Source organism: Stegodyphus dumicola, chromosome 8, assembly GCF_044657685.1.
Source record: "Stegodyphus dumicola isolate Sdum_Otavi_A_Nest chromosome 8, ASM4465768v1".
Classification (NCBI taxonomy): domain Eukaryota; kingdom Metazoa; phylum Arthropoda; class Arachnida; order Araneae; family Eresidae; genus Stegodyphus; species Stegodyphus dumicola.
This window is the reverse complement of record NC_140775.1, coordinates 190,518,501-190,544,142: the sequence shown is the minus strand read 5'-3', so window position 1 is coordinate 190,544,142 and position 25,642 is coordinate 190,518,501. Positions and strand designations below refer to the sequence as shown.

Here is a 25,642-nt window from a genome sequence, read left to right as displayed (position 1 = left end):
AGCTTTTGATATATTGAGAAAAAGACCTTCTATTGTTTAATGGTTTTGTAGGCCTTCAGCAATTAATTATGTGACGGTAGAGCTGGTGAACCATTGAATGTTTCTGATGGAAACCATACTGCTGTGCTATAATGATCTTCTGCTTGTCCAGAAATGCAATAATTCTTTCCAATATAGCGACTTCTGCGATTTTGTTTAGTGTGAAAAGCAGGCTAATCAGTAGATTTGAGATGGGATCAACCAGCGGGTTTCTCATCTAGGGAATAGGTACAATAACTGCGGTTTTCCAATTCTCTGGGAAGTAACTCAGCTTCATCATGGAGTTAATAATACACACGAGTTTAAATAGCATTACATGACGGAAGCACCCTTATGTTACCGTACTTTTATCTTTACTTCTCACAACTTTCTTGGTATTCTAATCACGGGCCATGGAAAGCAGACAAAACACCCAATTCTTAAAAAAAAACCAGGACACATAATAAGCATATCTTAGAAGACCATACTGTGTTAAGCATTGACTATACCGAGCCAAAGAACTTGAATGAATTCTGATCTCATTCAAGATTTTATGCTGAGCTGTAAAACAAAGCTCTGTTAAAGACTGGTCCTATGATAATAGTTTTGAAATTTTTGCTACTAAGGAAAAGAGAAAGGAGTGAATAGATGCTTATTTAGGAGGCTTTATTTAGTGATTCATCTTTTGAGAGATATAAATTTTTTATCTTTATCGGTACTTTTCTGTTATCAGGACCAGATTCAGAAATGTATGTATGTGTATATGTATGCACTTACATATACACTGAAGAGACATTACGTTATGACCACCCTCCATCTGTAACAATGGGCTCGCCCAGGAACAAAACCACTGCGTGTACGCGGCTGATGTTGGAGTATATAAATCTGTTATGCATTGTCATTCCAAGCATAGTGTGATTAGCGACATAATGGGAAAAGCAGCTGATTTATCAGACTTTGATAAGGGTCAAAGCGTTATGGCTCGGCGACTGGGAACACCAATATCAGAAACTGCGCATTTTTAGTGGGCTGCTACAGTGCAGTTGTTATGAGCACATACTGAAAGTGGTGTACGGATGGCGAAGCAATAAGCTGCCGGCCAGCACTGTGTCATCAACGGCGCATTGATTCCAGAGGAAAGCAGAGATTGCTATGCATTGTTCGCCATGACTGAAGAGCTACAACAGCAGAAATCACCACCAGCTACAACAGTGGTGACCCAGACAGTGTTAACATACTATGCAGCGTACATTGCTGCATATGGGCCTACGCAGCCGGAGGCCTAAGCATGTCCCTGCATTGACAGCACGTCATCGCCAGCTGCATCTGCAATGGGACATAAACATTGGAATTGGACATAAGAATAATAGAAGAAAGTTGCATGGTCTGATTTTCTAGTTCAAAACATTGTTGACAGGCAAGTACTAATACGGCAATTTCTAAATAAAACTCTGGCTCCCAGATGCACAGTTACACAGAGACAAGCCAGTGGCAGAGGTATTATGGTGTGGGCAGTGTTTTCGTGGACATTAGGACCAATAATCCCCATAAAACAATCCCTGACGTTTGTGTGCTAACTGAATATCATTGCAGATAGGGCTCACCCATTCATGACAACAGTATTTCCGGCAGGGGATGGTGTTACCACCAGGATAATGCACCCTGCTATAAGAATTGAATCATCAGGGAGTGGTTTGAAGAACATTCCAGTGACCTTTCAAGTCATGTTACATCACAGTTAATGCTATAATTTAAAACCACACAATTTCTTTTATATTATTTCTGTTTATTTATACTATGAGTATATACTAGAGTAATCCAAATGCAACAACAACAACAAAAAATCAGTATTTTGAGAAAAGTATAGACCAGGGCTTAATTTCTAAAATTAGAAGTGCCAGAGCCCTATGGAAGACTGTGAGGAAGGGGGGAAAATGAATAAAATAGCTAAAAATTAAAATAATTAAATAATAAATTTAAATTCTGATTAATATAAATTTAATTGATTAATTAATTAATCATATTTAATTAATTATAAATACAGTCAAAAGTCGTTAATTCGGACACCCATAATCCGGACCCCACAACTACAAACTTTCTGTGCATGCGCATAAGACTTTTACAGCTGCGAATATGTGTGTGCGCATGAGTGTAATACGTTTACATTTGCGCGTTTAATGTATAACGGACGGTATAAGCTAAGTTAAAATTATCTAATTCAGTTAATATTGCAGATTGCGTTGTTCCTTAATCTTCGAATTGGATCCGGCTTATTATTTTTTGCAGACTGTTAGAGCAATTTTATAAAAGTAAGCTTGAACTTTCGATTATGTCAAATAGAATTTCCGATATATATTTACTAATATGTAAAGGATCTACAAAGCGAAAGTATGTTTAGAAGTGCGTTTAACAAAAAGTGGAATTGCTGCAAAAAATGGATAAAGACATATCCTTCATTTCTCAAACCATTCTGAAATCTGTTTATCAAGTTCACGCTGCTCTGAGGCCCGGGGGGGGGGGAGCAGAAACGCCGCGGCGCGCAATGAATTGGAAGTTAATCTGACAGCACTATCCTTATATTCAGGGCAGATGTTTTTATTTTATTTGACTTATAATTCCTTACTAAATGTAGTAAGTATTTCATCTTGATGTACTCCGTCTTTGATATGATTTAAATCAAATTCCTCGTCATTATAATTCGCTTCCGATAAAAAAGAAAGTAACAGAGATTATTGAAAATGAAAAAATTTTGATTGACAAATTAGTCGGCATTCTCGAGACAGCAATTATAGGACTTTAACAGCGGAACTTTGTAACTGAAGAAGAAATTATGTCTGTTTATAGAATTAAAGAGAAAGTATTATCACATAAAGCGAAGCAACTTAAACGACTTACATTGAAAGAAATGTTTAATAAAGTAAACAAATAAATATTAAGCTTTTTTTTTTTTTTGTAAATTTTGATACCTTTTAGATCATAATTGTTCTTTATTTCATAAATTACAGTTTCATATTTTCAATTTTATAATTTCTGCATGCCATCTTACCAGATTTAAACTGATGATCTATAATCCATAAAAATCGATCGGAATCGCCGAAGTCCCGACGAGTCCGGATTAACGACTTTTGACTGTAGTTAAATAGAAAAAAAAAGTATCGGACCTAGTCTTACTTGGGACATCGGCTGGAATTACAAATCACCTTAGATGCTAAGACGCAGCTCAGCCGATCTATGAGTTTAAGCCCTGATTGTACTACTTCAAGGGATGACAGGTACCACTCGTTTTTTGAAGCACACCAAGAAAAAAGATAAAACGATTAAAGCTCCATTAAGGAGAATAGTGAGAATTCTAGAAACAATATGAGGATATGGAAAGAAATTTAATGGCAAAGTTTAGCTTTGAAAATTAAGGGGGGAAGAGATCAAGACTTTCCAATCCTGATGCCCTGTTGATATAACTCTAGTTGATATATTCAAGTTTTCCTGAATACAGCGTGAGAATAAACGTAAAACTTTTGCAGTGATAGCAGTGGTCCACCTGTTTGGTTACATCATTCAGAAAGTCTACAGGAGTTCAGCATTAGGAAATCACTAGCGTGGAACGTTCACAACCAGGGTATCACCAGAGTATTTAGTTCTTTGGGAGGGGGGGAGAATACAAAATTTACCCACATACATTCATTGCATATCCTGAATAATAAGCCTTTGATATATAACTGGGTGGGGGCTTTTCTTTCTCAACCTCTGTGCAACCTCTGTGCAAGGCTTTAGTGCGAGGGAAAGACAGGCCTGCGTTTATAAGTTAGAATTGATTTTTAAGGCATGTTCATTATTAAAACCCAATTTTATGTGCTAAAATTGTGGTTCGCTTACATAAAAGAGTGCTCCGGCACTTCTTTGTGCAATCTTCAAATTGCACAAAAATAATATTTTAGGATTTAACTTTTCATGGAATAAATACAAACAAATTCAATAAACCTTATCCTATTCTATTTGATATATAACTGGGTGGGGGCTTTTCTTTCCTTAAAAGTCTCAACCTCTGTGCAAGGCTTTAGTGCGAGGGAAAGACAGGCCTGCGTTTATAAGTTAGAATTGATTTTTAAGGCATGTTCATTATTAAAACCCAATTTTATGTGCTAAAATTGTGGTTCGCTTACATAAAAGAGTGCTCCGGCACTTCTTTGTGCAATCTTCAAATTGCACAAAAATAATATTTTAGGATTTAACTTTTCATGGAATAAATACAAACAAATTCAATAAACCTTATCCTATTCTATTTGATATATAACTGGGTGGGGGCTTTTCTTTCCTTAAAAGTCTCAACCTCTGTGCAAGGCTTTAGTGCGAGGGAAAGACAGGCCTGCGTTTATAAGTTAGAATTGATTTTTAAGGCATGTTCATTATTAAAACCCAATTTTATGTGCTAAAATTGTGGTTCGCTTACATAAAAGAGTGCTCCGGCACTTCTTTGTGCAATCTTCAAATTGCACAAAAATAATATTTTAGGATTTAACTTTTCATGGAATAAATACAAACAAATTCAATAAACCTTATCCTATTCTATTTGATATATAACTGGGTGGGGGCTTTTCTTTCCTTAAAAGTCTCAACCTCTGTGCAAGGCTTTAGTGCGAGGGAAAGACAGGCCTGCGTTTATAAGTTAGAATTGATTTTTAAGGCATGTTCATTATTAAAACCCAATTTTATGTGCTAAAATTGTGGTTCGCTTACATAAAAGAGTGCTCCGGCACTTCTTTGTGCAATCTTCAAATTGCACAAAAATAATATTTTAGGATTTAACTTTTCATGGAATAAATACAAACAAATTCAATAAACCTTATCCTATTCTATTTGATATATAACTGGGTGGGGGCTTTTCTTTCCTTAAAAGTCTCAACCTCTGTGCAAGGCTTTAGTGCGAGGGAAAGACAGGCCTGCGTTTATAAGTTAGAATTGATTTTTAAGGCATGTTCATTATTAAAACCCAATTTTATGTGCTAAAATTGTGGTTCGCTTACATAAAAGAGTGCTCCGGCACTTCTTTGTGCAATCTTCAAATTGCACAAAAATAATATTTTAGGATTTAACTTTTCATGGAATAAATACAAACAAATTCAATAAACCTTATCCTATTCTATTTGATATATAACTGGGTGGGGGCTTTTCTTTCCTTAAAAGTCTCAACCTCTGTGCAAGGCTTTAGTGCGAGGGAAAGACAGGCCTGCGTTTATAAGTTAGAATTGATTTTTAAGGCATGTTCATTATTAAAACCCAATTTTATGTGCTAAAATTGTGGTTCGCTTACATAAAAGAGTGCTCCGGCACTTCTTTGTGCAATCTTCAAATTGCACAAAAATAATATTTTAGGATTTAACTTTTCATGGAATAAATACAAACAAATTCAATAAACCTTATCCTATTCTATTTGATATATAACTGGGTGGGGGCTTTTCTTTCCTTAAAAGTCTCAACCTCTGTGCAAGGCTTTAGTGCGAGGGAAAGACAGGCCTGCGTTTATAAGTTAGAATTGATTTTTAAGGCATGTTCATTATTAAAACCCAATTTTATGTGCTAAAATTGTGGTTCGCTTACATAAAAGAGTGCTCCGGCACTTCTTTGTGCAATCTTCAAATTGCACAAAAATAATATTTTAGGATTTAACTTTTCATGGAATAAATACAAACAAATTCAATAAACCTTATCCTATTCTATTTGACTGGTCTCTTTCCGAAATTTAAACAATTGCATAACGTCATAAAAAGCCATAGAAGTGCTTGTTACAAATCTTGTTTCCCTGCAGTTATGCAATTCAGAATTACATTTCTTTGGTTAGCTACATGAAAACTATTTTCGCACTTAAACAACAAAAAAAGAATAAAAATAAACCTCTTATTAATCGAAATTATGTGCATAAAAGAATCCAGAATGTCAAACATAATGGGACTGGATAGATGATGACTGAATAGTCTGGAATACATTTTGAGATTGTAATATTCTTGTGGAAATACATGCATATTTTTTTTTAACTTTCATCTTTAACTATGTGATATATATATCGCATTTTCATGATCATTACTGCATTTATATAAAGAACATGTTTTCAAACATATATAACCATTATTACGGATAATTGTTTAATGGTAAGAATTAAAATAGAGAAGTATAAAAGTTATTAATGCTGGAGTTATATATATCATAATATAAAATATTAAAATGAAAAAAATATGTAGATTTACTTAATCACAGCAATAACTAAACGTTTACAATTTGTTACATGTGTATAGTTAACCATCTCAACGCAAACGCTACACTTTGCCTTACGCGATTTCTGCCCAGCAAAGCTTTTCCCCTGATATTGGGCTGAAGCAATTTTTGAAAAACGCCTTTTGATGCCATTTCCCTCTTGGAGTCAAAAAATTCCTCCTGAGGATATGCTGATTTTTAGCGATTCAAGATGGCGGAAAAAATTGCGCCAAGTGCAGCTATCTGAGTTTTCCCTTATTTATTTCTCACATTTAAACACATCTAGGGAATAAACAGCAGAATCATGCTTTGTGCTAGAAAGGGATATAAACAGTGTATAAGAGTAAATCATTAAATGATATATAAATTATTATGAATTGAATTTTAAATTTTTGAAGATTAGTTTTGCGGTTTTAAGTCACTGAATTTTTTTTTTTTTTTTCAAGTTAAAAATTACAACTATAATACTTCGGAAAGTGAAAATTCACCCAGTGTTTGGCAAGATTGATAAAAAAATTGCAAACTTGGTGCACTCTTGCATCTTATCTCCTGGAGTTTCAACCTCTCCCGAAGAGCTATACAAGAATGGGTTTAATCCTAGTACATGGTACACTTGGGATTTGGTGACAAAAATAATGAGCAGTAAACGAGACATTTTGGTGTTGGTGACAATTTTCAAAATTGTGCCAAGGCTGTACCATATACTAGGATTTTACCCAAGAACGCGACATTTAAAATGGCGGAAAACAAAATACAAAAAAGCTGTTTAAAAAAATTTTTAAAAACTAAAAATTGTTGCAAAAAAATTTTAATTTTAAAAACTGAAAATTGTTTCAAAAACATTTTGTGTTTTAAAAATTAAAATCATTATGAAACACTGAAAAATTAAAACACTTTAACTTACCTTAATGTAAAATAAAAAAAATCTCCAATTTTTTAGAAAAAATTAAGATGAATATGGCCCGGGTACATTAATATCTAAGACAGCATCACCATCAGAATGATGCAAAAATTCATCATCGGACGTTGGACTGCACTAAGTGGGCACTGGCTTACAATGTTGGTAAGAAAATTTCTAATGGAGTTCATTCTTCGTTCTTAATAAAGTGGTTATGCCCCCCCCACATAAATTCATAGAGATATAAAAAAAAATTTTTTTTTCTGTTCAATAAGTAGAATTTCCAAAAAAAAAGGGGGGGGGCTGATTTCTACACACACACCCTCAACGGTATTAGTATGGATACTTGTTATTGGGCACATGTACATCAAACTGTTGTTTACCTCTAAATGCTGAAAATCCTTTGTCTTACAAACACTTATAGGTAGCCCAACAGTCGGAAATGATTGTGGTGTCAGACAACACTTGCTTAGATATTACATAAGCAAGCAGGCACTTGTTTGGGTTAATATTTCATAATCAGGGTGAGGGCCAAACTTGGCGAGATATTTTTATTTGGTTGTGGTTTCCGGCTGTATGTTTTCTTGTGGCAAACCTAGAGCTTTATTTCGGTAATTGTAATTTAATTTTGAAATACTCCATTTTTAAAAGTTTTACTGTTAAATATTATATATATATATATATGTTTAATATTATATTTATATAAATATTTGCAGAAGGTTAAGCTGTTGTTGGTGGGACAATATTGGATTTCAGATCACGTGAAGTTTATAGTTTATGAATGTTTTCATTTAATTTTATTTAGTTAAGTATTATTATTATTTTTTTAGTTTTGCTTCTTGCATTTGGCAATCGAAAGATGTGAAATATTTAAAGTTTCGAAAGAAAGTTGTTTAGCATGTTGAATTCCATGACGATAGCAACTTGAATATTTTAGTGAGTTTATGATGCTGAATATGCATAATCTGCTATTCTGTTTAAGGCTAGTCTATATTTGAAGGTGCCCCTTTGATTCTCGCCAAGTTGTGATCGTGGTTGATCGCCAAGCTGGGCAAAACCCAATCGTGTTTTGATTGGTTTAGATCCAATCGTGGTTCTGATTGGTTTAGATCCAATCGTAGCGTTAATTTTGAATGTTCAACAGTATATGTAATTTCATTAGTTAGATTTACGTTGTTGGATCTTCTGGTGCTGAACAATGACTTCGGTAAGTAAGATAAATCTTAACCCCTTAACTGCCACAGAAAATGTACAAGATTCATTTCCCAGTGTTTTACACAGGCACGGTTTTTCACACAGGCGCGCGTAGTTACGCGATGTATTAGCGGGAAAATAAGTCCAAGTTTTACTTTCTAAAAACTGTTTACTTCACAAAATAAATAAATAAATAAATAAATAAATAAAGAAAAGAAAAGAAAAAATAAAAGAAAAAAAGGAATGCATAAAATTTAATGTTTTGAGCAAAAGTATAATAAAAATGATGTTTTTATAATAAAAAAGATCCCTAAAATGGAGTATAGATCAATTCATTTTTAGACCAGTAAATTGCAATATCAAGTTTCAGTGGTAAATTGCAATATCAAGTTTCAGTGTTATACCTAGTGAAATCAGTATGCCTAAAAAAACATATATTTCTTTTGAACTGGTTGAATGCCACAATTTTGTTCTTGATTTTTCATTTGCAAGGTGTTTGTTCACATACTCGTCTACTAAACGGTTAGTTTCAGTAACAATATAAAGCACGAGCAGTTCAAAAAATAATTCAAAAAAGATAAATGGGTTTGAAACATCTGTTATATCTTTCTTTATTCCTGGAACCTAATACAAAAAGTAAATGAAAACGGAGCACACAGAATTAAAAAAAATACGTTTTACTCAAACAACACCAGCCAATACCGCGCAGTCATTACTTTCACTGCTTTAGACACACCCCTCTCTCCAATTTCTCCACACACTTCTCTGAAATAGTAGCCCCCTTCGCATACTTTGCCAAGGTCATTGTGGTGTTGCATTCCAAAGCTTTGAGAATAATTTTATGGGAGCAGCGCAAAGCAAATGGTAGTATTTTGGAAGGGCGTATATATACACCCAGGGCAGTTAATGCATTGGCTGAGCAAGGCATATATATATGCCCGCGGCAGTTAAGGGGTTAAGTTTCTGTACGATTTGAGTAACAATGGGAAAAAAACAGTGATTGACTGGTGTATGAATGAAGGTTTAATTAGTAATTGGTATAAATGCCCTGTTTGTGCGAAAGATACGTCCCTGGTCAAATGTAATGATCTATCAGACGGCTTTGAATAGGTTTGTCGTGTGAAAGGTTCAAATGCTCACCACATAAAATGATCCATTAGAAAGGGATCATGTTTTGATGAGAGTCACTTGAGAATGATAGATATTATAATTTTTACGTGGATGTGGGTATATGAAGCTAATAGCAAAATGATTAAAACGGAACTCAATATTGACAATGATAAAACTGTAGTGGATTGGAAGAATTTTTGTAGGGATGTCTATGTGGATATACGTACCCAAAAGCATGGAATAATTGGGGGACCTGGCATGACTGTAGAAACTGATGAAAGCAAATTTGGGAAATGAAAATACAATAGGAGTAAACGGGTGGAAGGAAAGTGGGTATTCAGTGGTGTTGAAAGAGGGAGTAGAAGGTGCTTTTTTGAAGTTGTTCCAGATCGCACGAAAGAAACTTTGTTGAGTGTAATTATCTCCGACTGCTGGAAGTCGTACGACTGTCTTTCGGATAGCGGCTTCGTACACTTTTCAGTTAACCACTATGTGAATTTTAAGGATCCAGAAACCGAGGCCCATACTAATAAGATCGAATGTATGTGGTCTGTCATTAAAAGAGACTTAAAAAAATGTCACTGCCAGTCCGGCACCACAGACGCCGTTTTTTATTCCTATTTCTCTGAATTTATGTGGTGATGGAGGTACATAGATTCTACTTAAGATAAATTTAAACAATATCTAACTGCTTTTAGAGAATTCTGTGTACCTAAAAGTGAGGATATTGAACCTCAATAGGGTGAGTCGATTTTTTTCCTTTCTTTCTGTGCTTACTTGTTTAATTTTTGTTTCGATTTAAAATGTGTTTTATTTGGCTTATTAAGTTTGCTTACATTGTCTTCATTGCAATTTCATTATGTTTTGGCCGCCATACCTGTTTGCACGGTGTTCAACACAAACAGGAATGGCGTCAAACAAAAATCGCTAAGTTCGCCAAGGGGGCACCATCAAATATAGTTTTACCAAGTTTAAAACTCGCAGTGCTCTTGATCTGATAAGAGTACAGTACAAAGTCTATAATCCGGGCGTTCATAATCCAGAAGGATCTATAATCCGGACCTCAAAGCTACAAACTTTCTGCACATGCGTAGTGTTTATGCATGCCTTTACGCGTGCGCATAATATGTTTATGCATGCCTTTACGCATGCACATAATATGTTTATGCATGCATGTTTAATGTATAACGGACAGTATAAGCTAGGCTAAAATTATCTATTTCAGTTAATGTTGCAGATTGCGTTGTTCCTTAATCTTCTAATTGGATCCGCCTTATTATTTTTTGCAGACTGTTACAGCAATTTTATAAAAAGTAAGCTTGAACTTTCGATTAAGTCAAAAAGAGTTTCCGATTCTGGAGCTGCCAAAGGATCTACAAAGCAAAAGCATGTTTCGATGTTCATCAAACAAAAAGTAGAATTGCTGTAAAAAATGGATAAAGGCACAAAGAAAGTAACAGAGATGTTAATGAAAACGAAAAAATTTCGATTGACAAGTTAGTCGGTATTCTCGACACAGCAATTACAAGACTTTAACAGCGGAACTTTGTTGTTGTGTAATTTAAAAGACCACTAGAGGGCACTGTTGCTCGCATAGTTGAAAAAGAATAAAGTTTGTTCATGTGGAAGGCAGCGGCCTAAGAATACGCTCTGTATATAGTAATTAAAATATTGTTAAAAATGTAAAAGTGTTAAAATTAGTGAACTCACTGAACCACCATTATCTGATTTGGAGATGCACAAACTATTAGATGGTGCATGCGGCGTAACGTAAGGCTTTGTGAAGATTTTCGATGTTCGATTTGAATTTAACAATGGATATTTCATATTCAAGGGTCAATGGAATTCCAAATAAAGGTAGGGAAATCTTAAATTAATTATTTAGTGATTATTTGTAGTAAATTAGTAAGTATTTATTATTGCTATCGTGGGTGTATTTAAATTAAATAAAATGGAAGAGAAGTTAGATAGACTGAAACATAAACGTTCCACATTGAGATCGTCTGTTACTAGGTTAATTAAAGTGATTGAAGATAAATTAAAAATTGAAGGGGAGGAAAATTCGATTAAAGAATTACGGGAATTGTTTGAATTATTAACCGAAAAGAAAAATAATTTGAGAACGCTTGATGATGAAATACAAGAGTTAATTGATGTTAACTTATTTGAAGAAGATTGTAGTATAAGCGAAGAATACAAACGTATAATTGCTTGTAGTCAAATTAAGCAGTTTCTAGGTGCGGTTACCACAGTACCGCCAGCGAGGAATCCCCAAAGTTCTGATTTAAACCAGTCTAGTGGTAATGGAATTTTGCATGTAAGTTCCAGTTCTAGTGGGAGTAGTACGCTGAAATTACCAAAATTAATGATTGATAAATTTTGGGGAGACCCCAAACAATGGAATGAATTTTGGAATAGTTTTGAAAATTCGATACATAAAAACGAAACGCTTTCAAAAATAAGAAAATTTGCATACTTAAAAACATTCTTAACGGGACAAGCTTCGAATGTTGTTTCAGGCTTTGAGTTAACAGAAAGTAATTATGATAGTTGTGTAGCATCACTAAAGGACAGATATGGTCGAAAAGACCTGATCATTAATTCATTCATGAATAAAATTCTCAATTTAGAAGCCATTAAAAAATCTGCTAACGTAGAGGCTTTACGTAAATTGTATGACGAATTAGAAGTTTCACTTCGTAATTTGGAAACTTTAGAAGTAACTTCTGGCTCATATAGACATTTACTAATTCCAATATTATTAAAATTAATTCCGGACGATTTAGTTTTGGAATTTAATCGCAAAGAGGATCGAAAGATAAAGTTGAAGTTTCGGAATTAACGCAATTTATTAAAACGGAAATAGAATGCAGGGAAGTTTCAAATCTAGTATTAAATGAAAGGAAAAATCCTGTGCCTCCGCGAGTCGATCAATCAAAATATGAAACTAGAAAATATGTAAAAAATACACCCACGGCTGCATTTCATACTGCAGTTAACCGAAAATGCATCTTTTGTGATAATTTGCACGAGTCATTTAAATGCGAAGTGAATGTTTCTGATAAATTAAAGAAACTAAGATCCAAAAACCGCTGCTATTCTTGTTTTAAAAAATTTCATACATCAAAAAAGTGCAGAAATAAAACTAAATGTAATAAATGTGGCGGTATATATCACAATGAATCGATTTGTACTAATAAATCCCTTGTAAACAAAATGTCGGAACAAGGTTATTCCGAAAATGCAACTGAATCTCTGACTCTGAATTCTGAGGAAAGAACTCAAAACTTAAAATTGATTGCTTCTGTTCCTCAAGGTTATAATAATAATGACTGTAATGCCAGGGAAATATTATTACAAACATATACAGTTTATGCTTGTTCTAAGTATAAATCAAAATTAACTAGATTAATTCTTGATCAAGGCAGTCACAGATCCTTTATAACGAAAACATTGGCCGACTATTTACAACTTACTCCAATCCGTTATGAAAGACTTTCTGTTTATTCATTTGGTGAGACCAAGGCAATGAATCATCCCTATCCGGTCATTGAAATCGAAATTCAGAATTGGAAACAAAATAATAAAATAAAAATTGAATGTTTGATCTTGGATGTTATTTCCTCCGCACCCATCAGTGTGCCTAGTAAACAAATTGCAGACTTCATGGAGCATCTGAGGTTGCAGATCCCCGATTGCTCAAGAAAAAATAACATAGATGTTGTGATATTAATTGCGGGGTATGAATTCTGGAATGTAGTTTATTCAGAAAGAATTAAAATATCTGAAGGGTTGTACGCAGTCAGTTCTGTGTTTGGTTGGGTTGCTGCAGGAATCGAGAAAAATAAAACAAATAAAAATTGTTCTGAAAATTTAGCAGTAATGACAAACACTGTTGTGTTGAAAGATTTAAGAGGTTTTTGGGAATTAGAACATATGGGAATTAATGATTCTGATGATTATTCTGATATTGACTGCGAAATAATAGACCAGTTTGAAAGAAATTTGCAGTTTAAAAACGGAAGATATGAGGCAAATTTAATCTGGAAATACAGTCCGAATAATCTAGGAAACAATTTTAAGGTAGCTAAGAAACAATTCGCTAACCTTCACAATAAACTAAGTGAAACTCCGGAGATTTTTTCAGGAATATAAAAATATAATTGAAATTATATTTTTTAAATAAAATAAATAAAATAAATTTTTAAATAAAATAAATAAATTAAATAAAATAAAATTTTAATAAATATTAGAAGGAATTGTAGAGGAATGCCCGAATAACGATACAAATTCGGGATATTTTATGCTGCACCGAGCAGTGATACGACCTAGTGAAACTACTAAGGTAAGAATTGTGTACGATGCTAGCTCAAGGACAGAGGACATGAATTTGTTAAATGACTGCCTTGAATCGGGACCTAATCTAAATCCAAATATACTAGACATTATGTTAAATTTTCATAAGTTTAAGATAGCATTTTGTGGAGACGTTGAAAAAGCCTTTTTGATGATAGGAATTGCTGAAGGTGATAGACAATTTCTAAAATTTCTTTGGTTTAATGAAAAGAATGACTCCTTTAAGATTATGCAAATGTGTCGCGTAGCTTTCGGTTTGACTATATCTCCTTTCATTTTGGCCGCCACTTTAAAATATCACATTCGAAAATATAAAGATAAAATGCAGGACAGTTTCCAAATGTTAAATTCTTCTGTCTATGTCGATGACCTATATTTTGGAGCAGGAACAGTTGAAGATGCATATCGGTTATCTGTAGATTCGGTTAACATATTTAAGGATGCTGGGATGAATTTTAGAAAATTAAGAACTAATTCTAAAGCATTAAACAATTTATGGGTCTCAAATGGGATTAAGGAATCAGATAACAAATTAACTAGTGAATCGAATTTCTTAGGCATGATTTGGAATTCCATTGAGGACAATATAAAGTTAAATTTAAAAAAAATTTAATTGACTTTTCTACTGGAAACGATTTTGCTACAAAGAGAAAACTTTTGCAAAGTATCGCCCAAATATACGACCCATTTGGATTTATTGCACCTTTTGTTATTCGGGCAAAAATTATTATGCAAGAAATCTGGTGTTCCGGTTCTGACTGGGATGAGGTCCTTCCTGCAGAGATTAAGGACAAATTCAACATTTGGCGGGAGGAACTTAATGGTTTAACTGAAATATCGATACAGCGAAATTTCTTTGATGACAATCCAATGAATATAAGCCTTCACCTATTTTCGGATGCTAGTTCTAAAGCATATGGCGCCATTGCATATTTCAGATATTGTACGAGTGATTCTGAAATTAAAACTTCCTTTATCATGTCGAAATGCAGAGTTGCACCTTTAAGATCAATCACGCTTCCTCGTTTAGAGTTAATGGGAGCACTCACGGCTGCTCGAATGTATAAATATTTGAAAAAATTGTTTGGTGATTTAATTGAGGATGTTTATTTTTGGAGTGATTCCGAAATCGCCATTACTTGGATTAAAGGTTCGCGAAATAATTGGAAACCATTTATCGCCAATCGTGTTACAGAAATACAGGGCATATGCAACGAAAAATTGTGGAACCACTGCGAAGGAAAACAAAATCCTTCCGATTTACTGACTCGAGGAATTAGTGCTCAGTCACTAGTTAAGAATGATCTGTGGTGGAATGGGCCACACTGGTTACGTTTTCCTACTGAAAACTTTCCGAAACAAAAGAAATTACAACCAAATTCAGAATCGTTTTGACTGTACCTGTAATTAATAATGAATCCCCAATTTTGCATATAGAAAAATTAAGTTCTTTAGGAAAATTACTTCGAATTACTGCCTATGTATTTAGATTTATTGGGAGGCTTCGGAAAAGGTCTACAGAGAATGGACCTTTAAGTGCTTTTGAGATTAAGGCAGCTGAACATTATTGGGTAAAAATTACGCAACGAGAATCGTATCAAGTGGAAATAATTAAGTTGTCAAATAAAAAAGCAATTCTCGATTCTTCCATCTACTCCCTTAATTCAAGGCTTGATGAGGAGGGAATTCTTCGGTTGAAAGGTTGCATTCAATTTGCAGACTGTCACGAGAATTTAAAACATCCTATTCTATTACCCTCAAAATGTAAGTTTACCGAGTTGATCATCATGGACTCCCATTAAAGGGTTAATTCGACATGCTGGAGTTAATTCGACACTAACTCAGATCAGAGCCAAATATTGGATCATTAAGGGAAGACAGCGTGTTAAGACTATCATCAGCAAATGTGTGATATGCAAACGATATAGTGCTCGTCCTGGGGTACAGGATATCGCTCCACTTCCTCCAGACAGAATCCAAGAGTCGCCTCCATTTGCTGTGACCGGGTTGGACTTCGCCGGTCCATTTTTTACGAAAGACAGGCAAGGTAAAGTTTACATGCTGTTGTTAACGTGTGCAGTCACTCATGCCTTACATATAGAGATAGTAACTGATCTCAGCACTGAAAGTTTTTTGCTAGCTTTCCGAAGATTTTTAGCTCGCCGAGGAGTGTGTACCACCGTGTACTCCGATAATGCCAAGACTTTTAAAAGAGCTGATAAAGAACTAAAACATATTTTTAAAACTTCGAGTGACTCATTTGTGAAAGAATTATTTTCTGCTAGAGGCATAAATTGGAAATTTATTATTGAGAGGGGTCCATGGTGGGGAGGGTTTTGGGAGCGTATGGTACGAACCATAAAATCAATTATTGGTCGATCATCCCTTACTGTGAAAGAGCTTGAAACAGTGCTCATTGAAATCCAGGCAATGATTAATTGTAGACCAATTACCTACATGTTTACTGATCCCAATGAACCTTCTCCACTAACACCTTCTCATTTTCTGGTTGGTACACGATTACTATCTCTGCCTGCTACTAAAATAACATCAAATAATTTGATTGGATCAAGAAATTCAATTATTAAACGATATAAATACCATCAAGATATTTTAAATCATTTTTGGAAGCGTTGGAGATCAGAGTATCTTTTTAATCTGAGATCTGCCAATATTTGTCCTCCACACTCTAACACATCTCGGTTTAAAATCAACGATATTGTCTTGATTCATGACGATAAACATCCCAGAAATCTCTGGACAATAAGGAAAATTTTGGAATTAATGCCAGGCGGAGATGGTAAAAAAGGTCTTGCATAGTTAAAACACCTACTGGTACCTTAAAAAGGCCTATACAGTTGTTATATAATATGCAACTTAACTAATGTTTGTATTTTGTATTTTTAGGTTTGATTCTCCTGACTCGCTGATAGGTATCATTTGATGTTTTGTAAAATTTATATGCCTATAATTATGTATGCATGTTTGTTATATTTAACCATTTCTCTAGGATTGATTGTCGAAATATTAATTGAATATTCTAAAATATATTATTGAAAGATGAACTCTCCACCGAGTTCAGGTGGGGAGTCTTGTGTAATTTGAAAGACCACTAGAGGGCGCTGTTGCTCACATAGTTGAAAAAGAATGAAGTTTGTTCATGTGGAAGGCGGCGGCCTAAGAATACGCTCTGTATATAGTAATTTAAATATTGTTAAAAATGTAAAAGTGTTAAAATTAGTGAACTCACTGAACCACCATTATCTGATTTGGAGATGCACAAAATATTAAATTTGTAACTGAACAAGAAATTATGTCTGTTTATAGAATTAAAAAGAAAGTATTAGCACATAAAACGAAGCAACTTAAACAACTTCCATTGAAAGAAATGTTTAATAAAGTAAACAAATGAAGGGTGATCTTTGGAATATGGTAACAGGTAGTTTGGCGACATTTTGGAGGCGATAAAGGTTACTACCTAGGACTTTGGGAATAATGTGGGAAGTACTGAGTTCCGATTACGCATTATTTTGTAAGAGGGAAATGAGAGATCATGAGATATGTCATGTGACATTAATGGACAAATCACTGTTCTTTAATCGGAAAAGGGGGTATATTTGTAAAAATATCTGGTGTACTTTATAGCAGTAGTTTCATTTTATGTTCTGTGAAACAGTGTTGTTTAATATTTGGATCGCATGGCCGTATATAAAGTAAATCCGAAACTTTTATTGCATTTATGTGCAATTGAAAAGAATTGCTTAATTGCGGATAAGTATGAATGTCCGATATGTGGGAATGAAATGAGATTGAGTGAAAGGAAGGATATTACAGATAGTTTAAATGACGGTGCAAGAAACCTGGTGAAAATGGACATTTTGTGATCCGCCGTGCACTCAAGATTCTGTAGAAGATTAGGTAAGTTAGTATTTTTAATTATTTGAGGATGTTATTTTTATGCATTGTTCTAAATGTAAGGAGTAAATAAATTAATACGGTATTATTGGAAAATTGTTATTAGCAATGATTTAGTTTAAAGTAATTAGGATTGTAAGCTAATTTTTATTAATTTAATGTATGTGCTTATTTATATTTTAAGTAGTGTTTTTTAATTTAATGATTGTGATTTTGAGAGTTATATGTTTCTAGTATTTTGGAATACGTTTGAGTAGAAGTAAATGTGCATGGAAAGAATTTAAGTATTTGACACTAAGTATTCGTAATCATTTTTAATCTTTTGTTATAAATTCGTTGGTGACGTTTATAATAGATAATTTAGAGGTAAAAGTTTTTGGATATTTTATTTATTTTATACGTGCAAATGTCCATCCTTGGAAAGGGTATATACTTTTTCGCGATCAGGTAATTTCATATATGTCCTTTTTACCGAATTTAAAGATTCACAAAATTTTCATGCATTTTCGTGAAATTTTTCTAATTTATGAGAAAAAAGCAGTGTACATGGATATAGTGAAGAGTGTGCGCAATGCCATTTTTGTGCAATTCTGGGATTTTTTTTTAAGTAAAAATAAGTCGACGTGTACATGGTTTAGTGATATTTTAATTAAATGAAAGTTATTTTGTCAATTTTATGTTTGTAGGAATTTGGTAAACGTTTCAGTTGAAGTAAACGTGTATGGAAATAATTTAAATATTTGACACTAAGTATTTGTAACCATTTGTAATGTTTGCGGTATGAATTCGTTGGTGATGTTTATAATATAATAGATAATTTAGAGGTAAAAGTTTTTGGATATTTTATTTATTTTATACGTGGAAATGTTCATCTTTGGAAAGGGTATATACTTTTTCGCGATCAGGTAATTTCATATATGTGCTTTTTACCGAGTTTAAAGATTCACAGAATTTTTTTTCATTTTCGTGCAAATTTTTGTAATTTATGAGAAAATAGCAGTGTAGATGGATAAAGTTAAGAGTGCCATTTTTGTGCAATTCTGGGATTTTTTTTAAGTAAAAATAACTCGACGTGTAAATGGTTTATGTGTATGTGCTATTCTGAAAAACGTGCAAGGAGTTTGCGATTGTATACTTTTTCCTAATTTTGCAGTTAATATTTGTCATGATTAAGCAGTTTTGTTACATAAAATTTCTAGCATAAGTGTAATTCGGCTAGTAGATTGTTGGAAAAAGTGTTCAGTAAATAAAAAGAAAAGAAACAAAGACAAAATGGCGGCAAAAAAAAATAGAGGGTTGCTGTAGCAGAGTTGGTCGCCAAATTTTCGCCAAAAAATCGCCAAGTTACCATAATCCAAAGATCAACCCAAATAAATATTAAGCTTTTTTTTCTTGTAAATTTTGATACCCTTTAGATTATAATTGCTCTTTATTTCATAAATTACGGTTGCATAGTTTTAATTTTATAATTTCTGCATGCCATCTTACCAGATTTAAATTGATGATCTATAATCTGGAAAAACCCCTAATCCTGAATTGTCGAAGTCCGTATTAAAGACTTTGTACTGTATATATTTATTTACTCAATAATTGTTTACAAGAATTGTTCATTCTACTATTTTATGATGAATTACATATATAGGACTATGTTTTTACTCATCTAGTATTTTATCATCTCATTTTACTGCTCTGTTAACATAAAATAATGGCATTTCACTACTGCTAAACTTTAAAGTTACAATTCTGTTTACGTTTAAAAATCACATCTTAGTGCTTTCATTGCAGCCTAAAAAATTCGCCAAATTTTGAGAACCAAAACAGTTTGGTGCCAACTTACGCCGCTTATGGAATATTAGCCCTCGTTTGACTAAGGAAACACTCTAAAGAAACATCCATGCATATCTCTTTCAGTTCCTCCAAACACCCATCTTTCGTACTCCTCCACCTTAGCAATCCTACTTACTCCTCCAGTTTTGCAACTATCTCTTACTATAACATAAATACAGATTTCCTTGCAGAAATTATACCACTTGATTACTGTATGATTAAAAACATTCAGGTTTTCCACTGCAGATTCCTGAAGGCACCTTCCACACCACTTTTGCTTCACTAACAAAACTGGGTTTAATCCTAGCATATGTTACACGTGGGATTTGGCAAGATTATAATCAATAAACGAGTCATTTTGGTATTGGTGACAATTTTCAAAATCATGCCAAGGCCGTACCGTATACTAGGATTTTAACCCAAACCGTACACATATCCAAATTACTCAAACGAAACCAAGATTATTTCCTTACTGGATACTACTACGGACATTATTAAGCTTTACTACACAGATTATGCCTTACTTTTCTCACAGATTTCTACAAAACCATTTAAAAACATCATTTGAAATCTTTTTATCATTCCTTTCTCTCAATTTCACACTTTTTCCACATTCTAGATATGCAAACAGTGATTCAATCAAACCCTGTTTCTTACATTATTCTAATACAGCTTTCTAAAGTAGGCAATATGGCAAAAAACACCTTTATATATATAAATAAAATAAATTATTCAGCAAAATATTCAGCATACTTCAACATGCATTCATTCACATTTTCACCAATACTAATATCATTGGAGGCCATTGCAAGCATCTGCACAAATTTTAGTAAAGGAAATTTACCTGAAAAGAACTTATTCACTCTTGTAAGCTGGGCCAAAGAATGAAGAGTAATGGGTTTTCAAAGGATTGTTTTAACCCAGCATTACTTGTGCAAGACAAACGAACGGGATTACGAACTGGGTATGACATACCCAGCGCGGTTTCTTTCTTTCTTTTACCATTAAATCTGCACAGCTTTTCTGTCTTTTTTGGCTCAGCATTCAGCATATCTTTTATATGTCATCTTTACCTTCTTAGCAGGAGGTGTATCGTCCTCATTGTTGCCCAGTTTTACTTTTAGGCTTTACAGGAGCATTGCTTGTTGACTTCTTATAATCTTCTATCAGTTGAAATGGCAGTGTTTTTAGAAATTAATGTCAGGCTCGATGTCCATAGGTGGTTTCTTTGTTGAAAACAAATTTATGCTATGCGTGCATTTATTGCAGAAACGTGGAATAAAAAATAGCCGTAGGCCAGCGACTTGTTTTTTTAACCATTGAATACATTGCAGCCATTTTGGTTGATCTTTACAATATGGTAACTGGTAGTTTGGCGACATTTTGGAGGCGATAAAGGTTACTACCTGGGACTTTGGTAATAATGTGAGCAGTACTCAGTTCCGATTACGCATTATTTTGTGTGAGGGAAATGAGAGATCATGGGATATGTCATGTGATATTAATGGACGAATTACGGTTCTTTAATCGGAAAAGGGGGGAAATCGGGAAAAAATCTGGAAATTTTGTATTTGGTTTATTCTGTGTTGTGTGAAACAGTGTTCGTGAATTTTTGGATCCCATGGCCGTAACTAAAGAAAAGTTTATCGGACACGTAATCAAGATTCTGAAGAACATTAGGTAAGTTAGTATTTTTAATTATTTGAGGATATTATTTTTATGCATTGTTCTAAATGTAAGGTGGAAGTAAAGGAATTCGGTATTATTGGGAAAATTGTTATTAGCAATGATTTAGTTTAAAGTAATTAGGATTGTAAGGTAATTTTTATTAATTTAATGTATGTGCTCATTTATATTTTAAGTAGTGTTTTTGAATTTAATTATATTTTAATTAAATGATAGTTATTTTGTGAATTTTATGTTTGTAGGAATTTGGTATACGTTTAAGTTGAAGTAAACGTGCATGGAAATAATTTAAATATTTGATACCAAGTATTTGTAATGCTTGCGGTATGAATTCGTTGGTGACGTGTATAATGTAATAGATGATTTAGAGGTAAAAGTTTTTGGATATTTTATTTATTTTATATGTGGAAATGTTCATATTTGGAAAGGGTAAATACTTTTTCGCGATCAGGTAATTTCATATATGTTCTTTTTACCGGGTTTAAAGATTGAGAAAATTGTCATGTATTTTCATGAAATTTTTCTAATTTATGAGAAAAAATCAGTGTACATGGATATAGTGAAGAGTGTGCGCATTGCCATTTTTGTGCAATTCTGGGATGTTTTTTTAAGTAAAAATAAGTCTTAAAAATTATTACTTAAAAATTATTACTTAATAATTTTTAATTAAAATAAGCGTGTACATGGTTTATGTGTATGTGTTATTTTGAAAAACGCGTAAGGAGTATGGTATTGTGCACTTTTTCCCAATTTTGCAGTGAATATTTGTCATGATTAAGCAGTTTTGTTAGATAAAATTTCTAGCATAAGTGTAATTCGGCTAGTAGATTGTTGGAAGAAGTGTTCAGTAGATAAAAAGAAAAGAAACATGTCTTCAAAATAGAGGCTTGCTGTAGGAGAGTTGGTCGCCAAATTTTCGCCAAAAAAACGCCAAGTTACCATAATGTAAAGATCAACCGCCATTTTATCCACGACATCCACAAATTATATTTTTAGCAGAAAGGTCTAACATGTCCACGGAGTTTCATTTTGTTATATTATCCTTTCCTATAAAATAGTCACTTTCACTTGAATCACTATATTTTTCCTATAAAATAGTCACTTTCACTTGAAAGATCGCCCTCTAAATCAGATTCTATTTCAGGCAAAGATTCGTCTTCACTGTAAATTGCTTCATTATCTGCCTCTTCATTATTGGAAAACTCATTACCTTCACCCGAAGAAACAGTATCAAGTAAATTTCTTAAATGTTGTATTTCTTCATCATAACTTCAAAAACGCGCCATAATGAGAGAACGATTTCAATTCATCTACCAGTACTCAGAATGGTAACAGTAAAGCTCGGGCTGGGTGTGACATACCCTGGAGTGGCGGTTACAAGATATCTTTTTTAGAACTTTTTCCCATACGGGAATACCTTGGGGGCTGCTACAAGAAAAATCGTTTAATCTTTGGATTATGGTAACTTGGCAATTTTTTGGCGACCAACCCTGCTACAGCAACCTGCTAGTTTTTGTTTGGATGCCATTTTGTTTTCACGAAGTAAAGGAAATTTTTTTTTTAACTCAACATTTTTTTCCAACAATCTGCTAGTCAAATTACGCTTATGCTAGAACTTTTATGGAACAAAAATGCTTAATCATGACAAAGATTAGGTGCGAAATTGGGAGAAAGTGCAGAATCGCAAACTGCTTGCTGTGCTTTTAAGAATTGCACATACACGGTATCCATGTACACGTCGACCTATTTTCACTTAAATAAAATATCCCAGAATTGCACAAAAATGGCATTGCGCACACTCTTGACTTTATCCATGTACACTGCTAGTCCTAGCTAGTAACCTTTATCGCCTTACCAAAATGTCGCCAAACTACCAGTTACCATATTCCAAAGATTAGCCGAAAAATCATCTATTTTTAAAAAATGGTTGGAGAGAAAATGCGAAAAACGGAGGGGGTGGGTAGGACATACCCAGCGCGATCAAACGCAGGTTAAACAAATGATTCTCTCTGGTCTGTTCCAATTTGATCAATATAAGTTTCCATTCCAAGTCCAGTGGTAAAGATAATGAAATATTTACTTTACAATCGGCCAATAGTAAAGATGATTAAATACACTACAATTTTCTGCGAATCGATTGACAGCTGTACCTGATATTCGAAAACACCATAAAGATCACGCATCCGCATTGAATTTATTTCAGTAATAATTCATAAATAAATACGCATTTCAAATTTACCGTAACATAAATTAACTTAAGACTTTTTCAAAAGTGGTCAAAATTCGCCAATATTACAGTAATAAACAGTTTGCAGTAAGAGTTAAATAATAATCATGAAACATATATAAAAGAAAAAGATTAATTCTAAACACAGTAAGACATGTGTAAAAAATATACATTTAACGAATTTTAGTTTACAACAACACGGGTGTTCATTTATACTTACATAATATAATTTTAATTACAGAGCACATGGTCATGTTTACAGACGGACGATACGGTGACGATCATAAAGGTGAGGAGGAGCGGTACTTTCTTTAAAATTTTATAAACATTCATTTTACTCATTTTTTCAGCTTACATATTATTTTTGCTAATTTATTCTTTAAAAAAATTTTATGTCTACACCACATGACTTCCTTGTACGGAATATTAAATTATACGCATTTTTTCTTGCATTTCATTACAACTTATTGAGTTGAATTAAATCTACTTCGTCGATAGCGCATAAACCACAATAGAATAAATGCACCTTTTAAAATTGACTATATTTGTTTACCATAGCGACTCTTACATTTCATTCCTATTACAACTCAGAATGCACAAAATTTAAGGGCGGCTAAAACCCGCTCGGAACTGAAGAAATGAGATACATTCCGCAGGAGAAGAAGAGGAAAAATGTAGTCACGTGATTTAATAACAACATTCGCATGTGCTATGTTTACAGTGGAGTTGATAGCAGATATTCCGCTAAAATTAATTGGTTTTACGAATTTAGAAATTTATAGATATTGTGAGGACTTAAAAAATACGCTTGGAAATGAGTTCTCTTTCTTTTTTCCAAAAAGAAGGGCGATGGAAAAACATGTGAACAATATTGATTTCAAAGTAATACCGGATAGCACGGTATTTATAACAAGCTGTGTTAAGGCCGAAATGAAGAAATCAATTAATTATGAAACATCTGTGCAAATTTCTGCAGGAAACGAGGTAAGATTTATAAATTTTTCTTATGCATGATGCTTAGCAGTATTAACATGCTAAAATAAAAGTTAAGATGTGTAACTTTATAGGTTAAACAGCTTGTAGTATCTGGAGACTGTTTGGCGATCAACAAAGCACTCTTGGCGCATGTAGCCTTTTTTCCGGGGTGGGTTACAGTATTTTTGGAGAGTTGCATCCTCTACATTTTTTTTATACTGTAGGAGCGATGTACGGCTCTGAGTTTAATATTATGCTTTAAATGTTAGTTTCGTCTGGTTAAACGGTGCCGTATTCAACCACGAAGCTGTCACACAGTTGAAACCTGGAAACTTAACAGTTACACGATTTTAACTTAAAAGCTAAGATTTGTAACTAAGTACTTAAATAATTGTTAGTGACCTACATTTATTTCTGACAAAGAAAGCCTTCCTGTCATGGAATGGCAATGCTTTTCCAAAAAGTATGTATCAGGAGTTCTCAACCAAGGAGGAATTCGCTCCTTGGGGGGGGGGAGGAGATTTCATAGTTTCATGATGGGGGATGCGATCAGGCTTTTATTTTATTTAGTTTTATGAATTTAAAAAACTATTTTTATTCAAGTTTTTCTACGTATCAACATTTTCTTTAATTTATAAAATGCATTAAAAAGAAAAAAGTTATGAACCACTGCTATATACGATTCTACTCATCCAAAATTGTTAAGTAATAAAAGCAAGAACTGCTAATTTGTTATAGGTAATCAAAAAAACAATTTTTAAAACTGAGTTTTTTATCGCCAATGGCGAATTTTTTGACGAAATTTTAAAGCTTTGTGAAATATAGTATACATCTATGTATATTTAAGCAATTCTGATTGATGGATCTGATTCTATTCTTATTTATTGTATTCTATGCTGATCTTGATTCTATTTACACTTATTTAGATTAACTAACTTTTTATGATATTATGTACTTTTAAATTAAAAAAAAGTATTTTCGGATTTTCGCGGATTGCTGTTAACTAACTTTTATGATATTATGTACTTTTAAATAAAAAAAAAGTATTTTCGGATTTTCGCGGATTGCTGTTTACCAATAATATTCACGTTTAATCAGTTTTCCAATAACGTTACAATTTGCATTTGCTTGAACTTTATATTACTATATTGCTTGAACTTGGATTTAAGGGAAAATATACTTGATTCTTT

The 25,642-nt window shown here is 33.3% G+C and overlaps 1 protein-coding gene and 1 long non-coding RNA gene across 2 annotated transcripts in view; one reads left to right on the top strand and one right to left on the bottom strand.

Annotated features, from left to right (window-relative positions):
* l(3)07882 (Nucleolar protein 14 homolog l(3)07882) overlaps positions 1-23,858 on the bottom strand; it is a 30,325-nt gene extending 6,467 nt beyond the window's left edge. The window contains exon 1 of the mRNA XM_035354540.2: positions 23,698-23,858. The gene's annotated coding sequence lies outside the window, so the exon portion shown is untranslated. The remainder of the gene's footprint in view (positions 1-23,697) is intronic.
* A 297-nt stretch (positions 23,859-24,155) lies between these two features.
* LOC118184816 (uncharacterized) overlaps positions 24,156-25,642 on the top strand; it is an 86,791-nt gene continuing 85,304 nt past the window's right edge. The window contains exon 1 of the long non-coding RNA XR_004757485.2: positions 24,156-24,461. This is a non-coding gene — a long non-coding RNA (uncharacterized LOC118184816). The remainder of the gene's footprint in view (positions 24,462-25,642) is intronic.